General features: G+C 38.3%; 1 protein-coding gene across 12 annotated transcripts in view; it reads right to left on the bottom strand.

Annotated features, from left to right (window-relative positions):
• The window catches only part of pxb, a 525,449-nt gene that overhangs the window by 147,807 nt on the left and 361,125 nt on the right, over positions 1-16,517 (bottom strand). For 8 of the 12 annotated variants that reach the window (XM_067347452.1, XM_067347451.1, XM_067347455.1 and 5 more), the window contains one exon: positions 5,714-5,751. The exons of 2 other annotated variants lie outside the window; for them this stretch is intronic. The gene's annotated coding sequence lies outside the window, so the exon portion shown is untranslated. Of the gene's footprint in view, positions 1-5,713; positions 5,752-6,021; positions 7,016-16,517 lie in introns of those variants that run through there. 2 more of the 12 variants (XM_067347463.1, XM_067347457.1) reach the window with 2 other exon arrangements.

The raw sequence follows: 16,517 nt of genomic DNA, 5'->3' as shown, positions 1-16,517 counted from the left end.
ACGTCGCGATTATTTATCGCGCATCGGAAAGCCGCCGATCGTTGGCATCGACCCGCTCGCTCGGTCGAGCCCTACCCCGCCTGATGGTATGGAATGGTTAATGGAATTACACGGGATATCGCGTACATCGGGACATCTTGGATAATTCCGCTAACGAGGCAACTGCGCTTTAATGACAGATACCGGATTTTAATGACGGATATCGTGGAACGGCTTCAAACACGAGACACGCATTGCCCGATACGCGCGTAATTTTCGCCAATGCAAAGTAGTTTCACGTTATGAGTAAAACGTCAAATGGTTTTTTTGTATTAATCTTCAGTGAATCTTATTCATCGGTAATGTTGCGATTTGACACACACTATGTTATATGCATGTTTAACGACAATTAAAATATTGTAAAATGCAGATCTTGACAAAGGAACTTTAAATGATACAAAGTCATCGTTAAAGTTCACTGGTTCCTTTTAGCATAAAGTCTGTAATTATTTTCACCCAGTAGATTTGCGGGAGAGTTCCTCGAGGTCGCTCGATGAATACGGATGGAGTGAGAAAAAAAAGGAACACGCACGCGTGCTTTACCGCGAGCGAAAACTTGAGCGAAAACGGCGGTGGGAGATGCGGCGTTTGAAACGTGAGATAGGATATGTAATTTATATCGCTGTTTTATTGTGACACCGCATGTTGGAATCCTTTTACGTGCATTTTTTTGCATGTAAATACGGTCGCTTTCGGCGCGAGTGTGCGCCGGGAAACGGTGCTTGTAGCTCTGCCAGAGTTTTATATAAAACGCGATAAACATGTAGAGAAAAAGCATACAAGAATGCTGCGATTACGTTGCAGTAATTATTTTAGATGTAATATACGAATGTTTATTCATTAGGCATTATGTGATAGCTAGATTATAACGCTCCACAAGCGCCGCCTGATGATATCGCGTAAAAAAATATAATAGACGCAGAATGGACGGAAAAGCGACGGAAAAAAAATTTGCCGCGATGATAATTTCGTTATTATTTTACGTCTAATGCTCCAGCGCGGCTGTTGCTTTCATCGTCACGTTATAAACGTGTGTATATTTAAAAATCTTTGTAAGCGGATAAAAATAATTTATACTCACGAGACTATCATGCATTTAAAGTGTGCTTGACTTTTATTATAAAACAAAATATGTATTTTTCTGCTTTTTGAATGTTATTAATGAGATAGAAATATTTTAATATAACAACCGGTTTGTCAACGTTATATTAATTTTCTCAAACAGTTGCGTCATCGTGTATCTCAACGCGGCATTAAAATAAAGTCACATACATCCGTATTCACGACCATGGAAACTGTTGTAATTTGTAGCAGAAATTTCCATATATATGCCCCCGTGTGCACTGTTTCCAAAAAAAAAAAAAAATGTATACGCAATTCGCCATATATTGTTGAAGATATTCAAAAAAGTTCAATACAATCCGATAGGTATCGCGTACGGATATGAATTTATTCTTTTTTTCCAAAACTGTTATCGTTTCGGTTTAATCGATTCATCCTCGTATTACTTCGTAAAATACAATATGCAAAATAAAATTCTACAAAATAAAAATTGTAAAAATAACAAACAATGAGAAATATGCTACAGATTTTCTGCTTCAAATACAAAAGATTTTGATTCAAATGCATGGTTTTCAACAATAACGCTCCGCCAACAATCAGCTAAATCTTTTCTCATTGAAACGGTGACGTTCAAATGCTGCCTCGCAATCACCGTAAAAGCCAGAAAGTCGTCATGAAGACCGGAAGAATTAATCGACGAAACGCAAAAAAATGACTTTGATGTTTGTCCCGAGTTCGCGACTCGCACCACGAAGGAAAAATGGACGATGGAAGGATATAAAATGTTCAATGCGCCTCGGATTGACGCGAAAAACAGAGCACATTGACGACAAGGGAGGGGAGATGCGGAAAGATGAGGAACGGCGGAAACGACGACGGGCTAGTCGGAAGCAGATTTCGAGAATCTCGTCCTGAACGAGGTCGAGCGAGAGAGAGGCGATCTCGCGCGTGCAGTTTCCATTGTCGAAATGTCGTGGACGGCGGGGAGGAAAAAGGAGCAATAAGGACAGTGTGGCGAACAAAGAGGGCGGTTACCACACTTCGGAAGTGAAGAAGATCAGGGGGGTAAGAATCTGCGGATGCCGCGGAACGAGGTTGACGGCGGTAAAAGCGCACGTCGGTTCTTGGCAGTGAAGACAAGTCAAATTTTCCGCAACTATTAATTGTCCTTCCGTGTCTTGCGTCGTTAAAAGCGAAATCGCGCGCTTTGTTTCCGTACGTGTTATAAAAAGTAGGTGAATATGCAGGATGCAGTTTAATATATAAATAGTGACTCAATATATATAAATGGAAATTCTAATTATTGTGTCCAAAGCTTACTCCAAGTTTCACGGTTCAAATGTCGACGACACTAGGTGTTCGAAAATATTCCAGCGGGAGGATTCAGTTTGTCTAAAAGTCCGACGCGTCAAAGATATAGAGTGACACCAGAGGACAACGAGACGTATTACATAAGATTTCAGACGAAAAGCTCCTTTCATCGCGAACACTATAGTCTTACTCGGTAGCTCGAGAGAAAAACCAAAGACACGGTCACGTGCTACGCTCTTCAGTAGATGATACGAGAGCTGGGTCAATTCTACCGCTGACTTCTATATGTGAAATGAAAGGTCACGGAGAGGCAATGTCCTCCGGTCTTTTCGTTCTACCTCCCTTCTTTTATCCGCGCGACTTCCTGCTCGCCGATGTAAAAATCCAGGACATTGTCCAATCTCGCCGAGATTAATCGGTTTTTCTTCTGATTTTATATTTCTCCTATTCGCGCCTCGTTTTGATATAATTTAGGTAAAAAGTTATTCAACAAAAAGTGATTTATGCAAATCATATTTTTGCGAAAGTAATCGCATAAGAAATAGAAAAATTAGTCATCTTCTAATTTCTCAAAATTTATCTGAAATTAATCTAAAAAATATAAATATCTAATGCAAAATAAAAAATTTGTTGATACATTCTAATAAACAATTATTAAAAATATCTGAGCATATTTCGAAGAAAAATGCTTCCTCTTAAAAATCAAGTCATAATTAGACGGGACTTCAGGACTATACTCTTCATTTATTCCTAGACGCGTCTACTCGATCTCCTCGAGATATCCGCTGCACTTATGTTCCGTGACGAAGACGAAGCGAGATGAGACGTTTCGCTGACGCGAGGGGAGACGCGCGTGCATCGGCCGCGAAGATAATAGCGTGTCTGAGTGAGGTATTTTTAACGCGGCGGAAACAATAACGGGATTGTCTGGGATCGTCGATCGTGTACCGGTGTTCCCAGAAGTCCGCGCGGTCGCAGACTGAGACAAGAGAGACCTTGTGACGCGTACCTGACGAGTCACTCTCCCGCACGGGCGACGGCTGACCACTTCAAGGCGCCAATTGACTTCACTATGGACTCCACTGTCCTCGCGGTCGATGCGTACTTCACGTGCCGAGACGGCCCGCCCACGTGGAAAAGCTAGCTCGCGATCGCCGGGAAAAAGTCAGGAGAGATTCAAGCTGAGAGTCCGATTCACAGATAATTAAAGGAACGAGAAAGAAGCTTTTCAAATCGATGTGATGACTCGATGGAAAATGTTTGTAACTTTAATAAGGTTTATATTGCATTATTGGCAAATGGATCGACTCTTTTAATGCCAATTTCCAATTTTTACTATTCCAGAGTAAGAGCTTCTCAAGCTTCTTTTCTTGCATTTATAATTAAAGATATTAAAATCTTTTTAGTAAAAAATGTTACTCATATGGATAAAAGAAACACAATAATATGTAAATTTATGAAAAATCCATTCCGTAAATTCAATGTTTTATAATTTGCATATGCGAGCAAACTAGATCCTATCGCACGAGAGATATTATTATTTTCAGGTTTACTCATCACGTGACAAAGCTGTTTCATTCAAAATCGCAATAGGCAAGAGCGGTAACACGGTCGTGTAAATATATCGCCGTTTAAACAACGTCGCGACGACGTAACGGCAACCGGAGACGCGATAATTCGATGAGACTTACAACGTGCGCCGAACCGCCCCGAAGTCCAACCACCGACCGTCTACCGACCGTCGCTATCCATCACCTATCTTTTTTTCCGTCGTAATTCCTGGAATCTGAATTTATCCGCGAGCCGACCGGCCGACCGCGATTATTATGTTCGGTAATTAGTTCCGGGTTATGTTCTCGTATGTATGCACGGGCGTCGAGGCTCGCCGCCGTCGGCCGGGTGGAAAAAAAGAACGACACGATAAACGTCGATTCCGCCGCGATAGGCGGGTTCGCGGAAAAGAAATCGCGTGCGGATAACAAGCCACCGGTTTGCCTTATCCAGCGGCCATTGGACGACGAAACGCGGGCTTCCTCCCTCGATCGCGGAATACGGGTGGATTTCTCCCGTCGTTTCGCCCTCTGTCCCCCTATTCTCTACGGCGCTGTGCCTGCACTCTTAACTCTCGTAAAACCCGCTAGGTATTCCAATAGAAATCATGCGATCGTTTTGCGTTCAGGTCACAATACTTAGAGCTGTCTACACGGACCTTTCTAAATTCATCGCATTTCCTCTCGTCTGCGAATTCTTTGACCAATTTAGAGACGATTCTTGCTCAGTGAAAATACCATTGGAACATCTTTTCTCAAGTTTTTGACATTCATCGTTAAATATCTCGATAAATGAGTTCTTCAAATCCACTTTATATAAGAGCAAAAATACTTAAAAAATTAAATATATAAAAGTAAAAGTTTGCGCAAATTTGTATAAAAACTTTAAACAACATAATAATATTGTTATAATACTTAAACGCACAAGTCTCGCAAAAATATTTACGCATACGAATAATAAAAATCGCAATAAAACAGTCGGAAATATTTTTACAGACAGCGCTTTAAAATAAACACGTATTATTTTCTCAATTAACTATATAAACTACACGATGACAATTATCGAACTGTCGTCTTAATATAAATGGTCACGATTCAATATCAATATAAAGTATCAATATGTGCACCGGTGTCTGTTAGATTTCTGCAAATTTATTTCCACACACATGTCCTTCGACACACATTCGGCGAATGAAACGTTCCGCAAATCGGCACCGTCACGGAAGGACGGACAAATTACGCGTGTCCTCGTCAATGTCCCGTCGTCGTTTCATCTGGCGTTCAAAATTTTTAACCCAGATAAATCAATCGTGGTCGCCGAGCGCACCGGATAATGTACGATTAAACAAGTATTCGAGAATAAATAATTTCGGAATTAATGCAAACATACTCTATTTTATAGAATTCAGATCAATTATTGCCATATTTCCAACTCTCAAATTTACAGAATGTCCCTCAAAAAAACTAACTATATTATCCGTTAATAGCAGATAAAGTCATCTGGAGACAAAAATCTTTATATCAAAATGTCGAGACTATAGTAATTTTTAAATGCAAAATATTTAAAGTTGACTAATCACATTGTTAAAAATTCACGCGCTCAGGCACTTTGGATATTGATTTTTATATCTTTACTATATGAGAAACCTAAAAATCTGCTATTAATGGGTGATACGATTAGTCTGAAACATCTTGTATATTTTGCAGCATTTTAAAATATATTTTCTTAATAATAAATTGGATCGACTTACCGGCACGATGCGCAGCAGCGGAGAGTTCACATGTTGATCTGTAACACAAAATACATCTAAATTATAACAGCGTTCAAAATAATCACTTGACAAACAATTATTACGCATATTAAACTTTTACTTATCTCTTTTATGCAAATATCTAATAAAGAATTATATATTTACATCTAATAACAATAAATATTAAAAATTGCAAATCTTTTATTCTCTGTCTGAATATTTTTAAGTTTCTATTTGCGTTATATTACATAATGTTTTATGCGCAATATTTTGCAAATAACAGACGTAACAAATAAATGGTTACTTACTCTAAAGTTGCTCCGCCGACGCCCGATGCTCCTCCTGAGCTTTCTCCATCTCTCAATCCTCGCAATCCAAGGCACTCACTCGCGTTCGCGTCACGAATACGAAAATCGTCCGATTTTTTAAATGACACTCCCGACGTGTATTTTTTCATTTTAAGACAAAGAACTCGAATATTATTGTACGGAATACACATTTGACACTCTTCGCAATAAGTAACGAAAAAATTGAAATGGAAAACTGTGGCAAATAGTAAGGATATTATTAGAGAGGATAACGTAGCGCACCACTTGTTCCGTCTACGAGTGCCGTCGTGCGAATAATAACAGGACAATAGTAAGCACAAGGTCGCGCTGATTTCGACTGACGGTTGAAGGAATGTGAGAAGGGAACAACATAATATTTCTGTCGATACATAACACGCAAGAGAGAGAGAGAGAGAGAGAGAGAGAGGGGATATAAAGCCCCAGAATAATTGTAAACACGACGACGTAAACAACCCCACCACACGTCGCGAGTCGACCATGAAACTTTTAACACTAGTATATTTATCGAACATTTATTGAAATCGAGTTTAAACTCGATTTCAACTTGATTTCAACTTGATTTCGATAAATGTTCGATAAATACTCTTGTATTAAGAATTTCGAAGCCAACCTGCGACGTTTGGTGAGATTGTTTTCGTCGTCCTTAGCTTGCGTAATTTCCTCCTCTCCCCCTCCTCACTCTTTCTATCTTGCGCTGTGTATCGGCATGCGTCTCTTTTGCCATCCTATTCTCCGCATTCTCCCAAATTGGAATCGGCGCGACTATGTTTATTGCACCCTTATTATTCGCACGGCGGCACTTGTACAAGACAATTCCGTATCGGCGTGTTATCCTCTTCAATAATATTCTTGCTATTTCTCACAGTTTTCCATCTCATCTTTTTTCGTCGTTTACCTATTGCGAAGAGTGTCAAACGTGTAATAATATTCGAGTTACATCTTTGTCTTAATATGATAAAATACGCGTTGGAAGTGTCATTTAAAACATTGAGCAATTTTCGTATTCGTGTCCCGATCGCGTTTGAGTGCTTAAAGAACTGCAAGGACTGAAAAAAAGAGGCTTAGAAGAGAAAATCGGGCGCCGGCGAAACAACCAAGTAATCATTTATTTGTTATCTGTTATTTGCAAAATATTGCACGTAAAATATTATGTAATGTAACACATAAAAACTTTAAAATAAAATTTTTTATATTTTTATGGTTATTAGATATAAATATATAATTCTTTTATTAAATATTTGCATAAAAGAGATAAATAAAAGTTTAATGTACGTAATAATTATTTTAAACACTATTATAATTTGGATTGGTACTGGTATGTTACAGATCAATATGTGAATAATTCCGTTGCTGCGCATCGTGTCGGTAAGTCGATTCAATTTGTTTTCTTATCCAATTTCTTTTACTATCATAAAGAAAATAAATTTAAAAATAATAAGTAAAATATACCATCACCAAGTATCTTCTTTTCTCAGAAAAACTGTATCACCCGTTAATTGCAGATTTCTGAGATTTCTTATATGGAAAAGATATAAAAATAAATGTGAGCGCGTGAATTTTTGACAATGTAATTAGTCAAACTTTAAACATTTTGCATTTAAAAATTACTGTCTCGACATTTGTCTCAACATTTTGATACAAAGATTCTCAAATGACCTTAAAAATCTATTAACTATTATATTATATATTATAATTATATTATATTATAATTATAATTATATTATAATTATATTATATATATAATATATAATAACTATTATATATTATAATTTATTACATCTTATTTTATATAAAATATATAATATCTTATAAAAATACCTGAAAGAAACATATCGTATAATGCGTGTACGAGGTGTGTAATAATTAGTAATGATATTTCCTGAAAAATGTGAAAACACCTCGCCGCGTTATTCATATTTTCCAATTGAAAGTCGTATAAACTACGGTATATAACTACGAATGTCGCCGCGATCGATCGCAACCATTATGACCTATGACGAATGCCGCCGCGTTCTATGACGTCTCTTCAATGACGATAGCATATTCTATGACGTTACGACGGCGCTACGACGTCATCATACGTCCCTCATGGGGAACATTTCAAAGGAAACTATTTGTGGCCAGCGACCTTTCCAATTGCCAACCGGCCGAGTATTACGTATTCATATTCACCCTGCTTTTCCCGACCTGCTACATAATGGATACGAATGATGTATGTGTGCATTTGTACGTGTTTCAGTTATTCTTTTGCAAATTCTATTAATGTTCAACAGTTTGGAGACACCTCGATTTCTGAAATTAAACTTATAATCTCTATAATAGAATATTATTTGTCTTGTCTCATTAATGTAAATTTTTGTACTTGTACTTTTTTTATTTAAATATCAGATATAATCACTGCAAAAAACAGTACCTATAAAATTATAAATAATTAATTTTGATATCAATTATTACAGATCTAAATTTCAACGCGTTTATAAATTTGCAGGTAAAATTAATTTCTAGTGTTTGTAGTGGGTCCAAATAAATTTATACTAAAACTTCGAGCTATCCAAAGAATAATTCCTAATTTAAAACTCATAACGCGCCGGAAATAAACCAAACGTCACACATGTAAATGTAAACTTACATTATTTGTCTAAAAATGTAATTATAATTTTTTTATATATTTTCGTTAATTATTTATATTTATCTTAGCTTTTATATCTATAATATTTCAATAAATCCGCATTTTTTTACAATGATAGCATTATCTCCGACAGCTTAAAAAGTTTTACTAGCAAATAGGTATATATTTTTAACGTGATGTTAAATTTTCGGAAAACGGTCGGAAATAGTTCGGAAATAGCGTGCATCCAGTTATAAAATACCACTCTTTTTATCCGTTTTATATCTGAAATGCAAAGCAGCGCGAGATTACCCGTCTCAAAATTCCCAGAACGAGCTTAACTGCTTCTGAAAATCTGTTAACCGACTCGGGCGAAACGCTTACGTGACTTGGCGGTCTCGCGAGCGCCGCGACTGCAACCGACTGGATTAAAGAAGAATAACAGTGCTAATAGGCGTTGTGCAACTGCGCGATATCTGCTAACCACCACGGCCGACGAGTTTATTCCTTTAGCGTTCTTTTTGCGATCTACTTCGAAAATTACATCGCGCGGCAGTCGCACTGTAATTGCATTGCATACCTCCTCAAATCGCATTCTTATGCATTATCTACGGCACGCAAGTCAAACTTTGGTCGCACTTTGTTTCCGCTTATTCCGCGAATCGCTACGCCATTGCGCAGTAATGCGACGGCGATCGAAGAAACGTCAGCCTCGAAGCTTTTTTTTTATCCGCGTTCTTCTATTTAAACATATAATATATCTCTCTAATATTATCAGAGTATCTTGAAAAATATCAAATACTTCTCGAAAAATTATTTTTTATCTTTATACTGAGTTATAATTACTACACTGTTATCGATAAGATATTTAAAAAAAATACCTTTTCTTTTCATATGTTAAAATATTATTTCTCGTTAATATTATATCGCGCGTTTTAATAAAATTATAATTTCCAGCTCTCTGGCAAGTACAATCAAACTTGAATATCAAAAGCTATCTGGAAAGATTCAGCCATTTTAGTCAAATTGAATATTGTCCTAATTTCAAGCTAGAGCGATTTATAGATTAAATATACTACTGTCATCCGCGGAAGCTTGAAAGAATTAATGTATAATTTTCCAATAATATTCGAGCAAAAGCGGCACGCTATTTCTTTAATGAAAATCGACAGAAGACTCGGCGAGATTCTGATTCAATTCCGTTCGTGCGAGCGATATTTCCTTCGCAAAAGCCAATATCATGGACCGCCCCTCTTTCCTTCCTTCTTAATTTCAGCTGATATCTCCCCTTCGCGTGTCTCGGCCTACTTTAAGGCGTCTGACTTCCAGTTGCCTATCGCCATCAACGTTAACGTAGGAGTCCGGTAATCGAAGCGAGAACATTAAGGGAAATCAATAATAGCTCGTCTCATCGGTGCGCGTTTCGAAGGAATCGTCGATCGCTTATTCAAACGATCGTCCGGATCGCGATTCCGGGCTCGTCAGATGGTACGGGATGTACAGCGCGTGTCGGTAATGTCCCCGACAACAGACGGAGACAGGGATTCGACTGTTCGCGGCGGAGACGGGCTTTACGATGATGAGATCCGGCGTGGCTTCCGAGAGCACACTGTCGGTGGTTACAAATCGTCCGACCAACTTTCGGGAGTCATGAAGGGATTGCCGCAAGAGAGGCGATACGACTCGGAGAAACGCGGAAACACATCGTTCTTGGAGTTCGGCTCGTCGGCACGTGCTCGCGATTGGGTTATATCGTCGCATTTGACGCATCCAAGTCAGACGTTATGCTGCCGTAAATGGTAGCTATTCCCCTAAAGCTTTACAAGCTTACAGCAAGCTCGTGTACACGCTGTAAAGTTATTTGATGGCTTGGTGCTCTCAGTACTTTAGGGATTTCGCGATCTTTCCGAACAGAAGACCATGGCTTTAAATAATGAATAATTGAATAGTGAAAAATTTTAAATTGTAATAGTGTAAATTGATAACTAATAAAATAGTTTCAGAGATATTTTAAAGATTATTTATCGGAATATTTTATCTTCAAAATCTTTAAAATTAATAAAAAATAAAAATAAAAATTCAATTAAATATTTGCTAAACCAAAGTTGCACATCACTTTGTGACGTTCTTCCTTAAATTTTCTAATTTTGATTGACGATTATTTTAATTATAATTGTTTAATAATTACATTTTGCTATTACAGATATAAATACGATGAATGTAACATACAATAAAAACTGTATATCACGCCACGACATAAGAGTTGTCGATCAAAACGATAAAAATATTAATTTGCTCTCACTCGCTTGCGAGTCCTCGTTTGAGTGATTTGCACGAGAGTTATTATCGTTCGTAGAGACGAGATAAACAATATCGCTTCCACGAGGGTTGGAATACGTACGAGCGGACCGAAATCGGCGTTCGCTCGACAGGACGTAAGTGGGTTATCCGCGTTTTCGCTCGAACGAGCGTCGATCGTTCCGCGTCCGAGTTGCTGACCCTCGTACTGCAGCGTGCAATTAATTATGCCAATTGATCGAGTGGGTATCGGTCCGGCACGGCCATGCATGTTAATGTGCGAAAGGACATCTGTTTCCCCTCTGCCTGTATCCGCTTCAGACTCACACACATACACACAGCCGCACGCATACATGTACGAGCGCAATCTGCGCTTGGTGTCTATTCTATGTTCTACGAGAAATACACGCATGCGAATCGTACACGTGCGTGACAAGTGCGCGCTGCAGTTACGTGCGAATGCACTTGAAAGAAATTCTGTCAGACGTACGACGACTCTTTTTAATCCCACCGCTATTACTGTTTTGCCGTGACTTTTTATAGGACAAGTTACGAAAAGAAAGTACAAAAGCAACGAAGGAATCTGCTGGAGACAGTCACGTATCCAGCTTGCAATTACGCCTTTCGTGCGCAGAAAACGACAAAAAATTACAGATATTTTCCGATTAAGAAAAGAACTTTACAAAAATTATGATTCTTTGTTTTTCAAAAAACTCTTATTAAACCTTTAAAACTCGATGTATCATTTGCGATATATAAATTTTAAACAAAATTGAATCTTATGATTGTTTATTTATTTTGTTTATCTTTTAGGAAAATTAAATTCTATAGTTGCTTGATAATAATAAGTAACACAAACTATAAAAATAATTTTTTAGTCTAAATGCAAAAAAAAATTCGAAAAAGTACTATTTATAAAAATTTTTGTTAACATTTTTATTTCGACGCAGTAAATAAACGATACGCTACATTTATTTTTATTCATTCTGCTTTAAGATCATTTAAGTAATTCCCGGTTTAACATAGCACAGTTGCATGTCTCTTATCAATACAGAATGCAATTTGTGCAGCAGCAGTTACATGACAGAAGGAGATCAGGTGGACATTCACAATGATCTGACGAAGTGGACGGTGAGCTCGGGGACATATGCTACAGATTTTTATGGCCTTTCCATCCCCATATCGCCCGCCTCATGTCCCCCATACAATTTTACCCTCGCGCGATACACGAGCGAGCCGGCGACGGCGATGTTGCGACCATTGTATCGCTCGCGTCGAGACGTGGGATCATCAACACTCATTGTCATCGACTAATCGAATTTGGCACCGACCGAACTGTGCCCACGTGGGTCGCCCAAATCTATCCGCGCACGTGCAGTGTCGTAAACACGAGGGATTTTCAATTTTTTCGGCGGTAGCAATGTCAATGAGTTCGTCAAAAAGCGCCGCGACGTCTGTTTCGAATATTTATCAACATTTCTGCCTCCTGATTAAACAAAATTGTCTAAACTATCGCAAATTTTTAAATCAAATTTGGAGTGATTCTAGCCTAAACTTTGATACAAGATTAAATTTTTATCAAACAGTCTTACAATATAATTTTTAAAATACAATAAAGTTATAAATATGTTTGAACAAAGTTTAGAAATTTTTCTTGCAGAAACGCGCCATTTCACGCTTGTTATTAAAGATTGAATTGTCTTTTAAATCTCCGAACTTTATAAAAATAATAATGGAGATTGTGCGGCGTCGTGCGGGGATACTACTATTGTACGCAAGCATACCGGAAGCACACAAGCGGCAGATTACTACAGCGTCGGTAGCCATAACGCTCGTCTCGAACGAGTATTCGTATAGGATCACCGACGCCGCGAGCGTAACTTCTTGGGAGCAAGTGGTCCGTTTCGATTTTTACGCAGGTTCAACCAGGGTCGGATTAACGTTGCGGTGGCGCGGCTCGGAATGCAGAATGACGGAATCTAACGGTATCGTGATGACTCTAGTAATAACTTCAGAATACCTATTCATTATAAGAACGTTCCACACAAAATTCAATCTCTCGAAATTCAACATTATGCATCAATCTAATTAACATTGTTTTCTCTGACAACATCTCTGGAAATTATGAAGACACTAAAAAAACCTTTCACGCCTTCGTCGCGGACCACACACCGTGCGACTATTTCCGATGGCAGCCGACCATACGGTGTGTCGATGTATTTAAATATATTCGTCTAATTATATCGGCGTTATTGGCTGCACGTAGATTCTGCGTCGGTGAGAAAATTATTAAAAAAAAACCTATTATTAAAACCTAACTACAGAACAGTCGATATTGGATAAATAGACAATATTGGACAAATTGTTAATCTCGAAGTATTTTAGGCTCAAGCCGACCCTGAATCCTTTTGTAGAAAGGTCGCGGCCACCTATCGTGCATACACCTATCGAGCATCACGCTATGTGCGCGCGCGGACACCTTTATGGACCTTCATATACCTATGAAGGCAGGTTATGGGATTCTATGACATCTAACGAACGGTGCTCCCCGTATTCAATGCTACGCAAAATAACGACATCTTTATAGCTTCCGGAATTCAAGATATTAAAAAACTTTTTAATGTCTTAAATCGTCTCGGACAGATTCGTGTCGAAAAACTCTTCGAGAATTTTAATACATAAAAATATATAAGAGTCTTACAAAGATAAATTAAAATTTATTAAATAACAATATTAGAAAATTAACTTTTTTATTCTAGATATTTGTAAATATTAAAAATTATAATATATTAATAAAATCAAGTAAAGGAGAATAAAAACTTGAAAAATTTATAGCCACGCTGTTACTGCTGGTCGACGCGAAAAAGACACAGAGAGAGAGAGAGAGAGAAAGAGAGAGAGAGAAAGAGAGAGAGAGAAAGAGAAAAAGAGAGAGAACGCGCTTCTCCGCTCACACGTGCTCCACGGCGTGTAACCATTTTTGAGGCTGAAGACCGGTGTGTATTCCGGCCCTCGTCGTATAATACGCAACAACGGCGTATAATACGCTTCCGCATGTAGTAGCTATTAAATGACTGCTTACATGGTCCGACAGGCGCGGCGGAGAACCGCTTCCTGGAGGGAAGGCGAGATACAGCAAAGGAAAGAGAGTGAGAGAGAGTGAGGGAAGTCTTAGGGATTCCCTCGAGGGCCATTTTGCCTATGGATCTTAGGCAGAGCTAAGATGAAGATGGATACGCGGGGAACGCCGGACCGCACGACGCGCCTTCCTTTCGTGGGAGCGCTTCTAGGATTTGCTAGGTGTCTGCTTAACGGCGTCTTCGGGGAAAAGTGTGACTGATCGGCGATTTAATATTTTACGCGGCGAGAGGGTATGCACGAGACTCTACAATGCGAATAAACGGCAATCCCCCGTGGCGCTATTCTATGATCAACTTGTCCGAAAGTTCAGCGTCATGTTATTCTGCATGGTATTTGAATTTTCATAACATTTTTATATCGCTAACATAGAATTTCTGTTCGCTGCAGAATTTAAATATAGAATTTTGCATCTAGGTTAAACAAATTATTGATGTACGAATGCGGGTTTACTTTATTCTCAGCAAAATATTGCAAACTATTGAAATTATCGCGAAATAAAATTTCAAAACAGCCTATTCGAATGGAGAGAAATTGATCTATTAATTTATAGAAAATTAACGTTGCGTAATTGTATCGGATTTTAATCAGTGCAATTAACACGAACACAAATGCAATTATGCAGTTTAAACAAAAGTATTAATGAACAGAAGAGAGATTTTAGTTCGACTCTCCTTTGACAATTTTCGAGCGTCCGATCCGCTCGTCGGATAATTGAGCTTTTATCGAGTTACACGATTGTTTCGACGATCGCACGAGAATTGACAAAGTAGTTATACAACCGGATAGACGTGCCACACACATTTCACTTGGGCGAGAAGAAAAACTTGGAGGATTCTCCCGGGAGGCACCGTACAGTTAGACTTTAGGTGGAAGTACGCGAAGGAGATGGATATCCGTGGAAACGTCAGAAATTGTTTTCTTCGCGCAGCACCTCTGTTCTTTTTCTCGCGCTCCAAGTGAAAGACATTGCGCTAAATTTTCCAGCAGGATGAAAATTCATCATGCCCACGGTACGAACCCATTACAATCGCGCTGCTCTGATATCGAATAATTTCTCCACGAGTATAATTACGCTGCCATTGTTGGCAAAGTATTTTTCTTGGGCAAATACTACTTTTAAGATCATTTCAATTGCGCGCAGAATCTTTGAGTTCTCGTAAAGATTCCGGGATCTTGGATTCCTAAGTCAAAGATCACTCAAATTGCGCTTCATTAATAAAGAATATTTATTACCAACAGCTACTCTCTTTCATTGTTCATTCGCAATTAAATTAGACTTTTATCTCGATAGAATATCGTGTTTTTTCTAATTGTAGCGAGTTTATTCACCTTGTCATTATAATAATGAGATTTTTATTGACCATTGAAAAGATTCTACACTTTAGTAAATCTACATTGTTTGATTGAAAAATCACACAATTCAACGCAAGCCTCACAATCAGTGGAACTTTGCAGATTAATAAAGAAATGATAATTTCATTGTACAAGAATTATTTAAAAAAATTCATGTCTTAAATATTACAGACTAATATTTTGTAAAGCTAAATTTCACCTAGTATTATTAAAGTATGGACTTTTTCGTCAAACAGTGTATAAATAACACCACCACGATTTTGTAATCGATGCTACAAATAAGCGGTCAATTTATACATTCACAGATAAAACTTCGGCAGTATACTCGATTGGAGAGAAACGCAGATGCGAAAAGTCCTTCTCGGAAGAGAGTTTGAAAAATCGCACACAATGATACAAAGTTCTTTGGGTTCGATTCCTCGCGGCGCGCAAAGGGTACGGATATCGCTTACTTTTTCCGCCGACGTTTCTCTGATACTTGGTCGTGTATCTGGGCGCAGCATCTCGCGTCGGATGAGAAGCGCTTCCGAGTCTCGAGAGCGCGTCTCGGTGGCGAGACTCCTCTCGCTCCGAACGTGCCGATTTTATCGGAGGAAGCCCTTTCATCCGCTCGTCAGGCGATTCGACTCACGTATTACTCCTCCTCGGTCGTTTCTTAACACGGCCTCGCCCCTTTTCGTTCGTCTGATCGCTCTCGCTGTTTATCGGTCTCGGTCGAAGGTCGTCCGGATTATATTTCCGAGGATTGCAACACCCGAGCTTGCGATCGAGCTCGAACAGTTGTACTCGGTTGTCAATACTTGTTTTGAATAACAATTATTCATATTTGACGGTATTTTTTAAATTATGAGTAAAAGAGAGTTCTAAATAAAAATTGAATATCGCAATAAAATCTTCAAATACTATATTAATTAGCTTTGTAGATAATTAATTAATTAGTTTTATAAAACATTTCGATTTATTAATAAACAATCGGAGTGATAAAATTGATAAAATTAGCAACAAACAACTGTTAATCTAACTTTAATTTCTGATACAAATTACGTTCAGGCAA

This window comes from Linepithema humile, chromosome 1, assembly GCF_040581485.1.
Source record: "Linepithema humile isolate Giens D197 chromosome 1, Lhum_UNIL_v1.0, whole genome shotgun sequence".
NCBI lineage: Eukaryota > Metazoa > Arthropoda > Insecta > Hymenoptera > Formicidae > Linepithema > Linepithema humile.
This window is presented reverse-complemented; position numbering and strand designations above follow the sequence as displayed.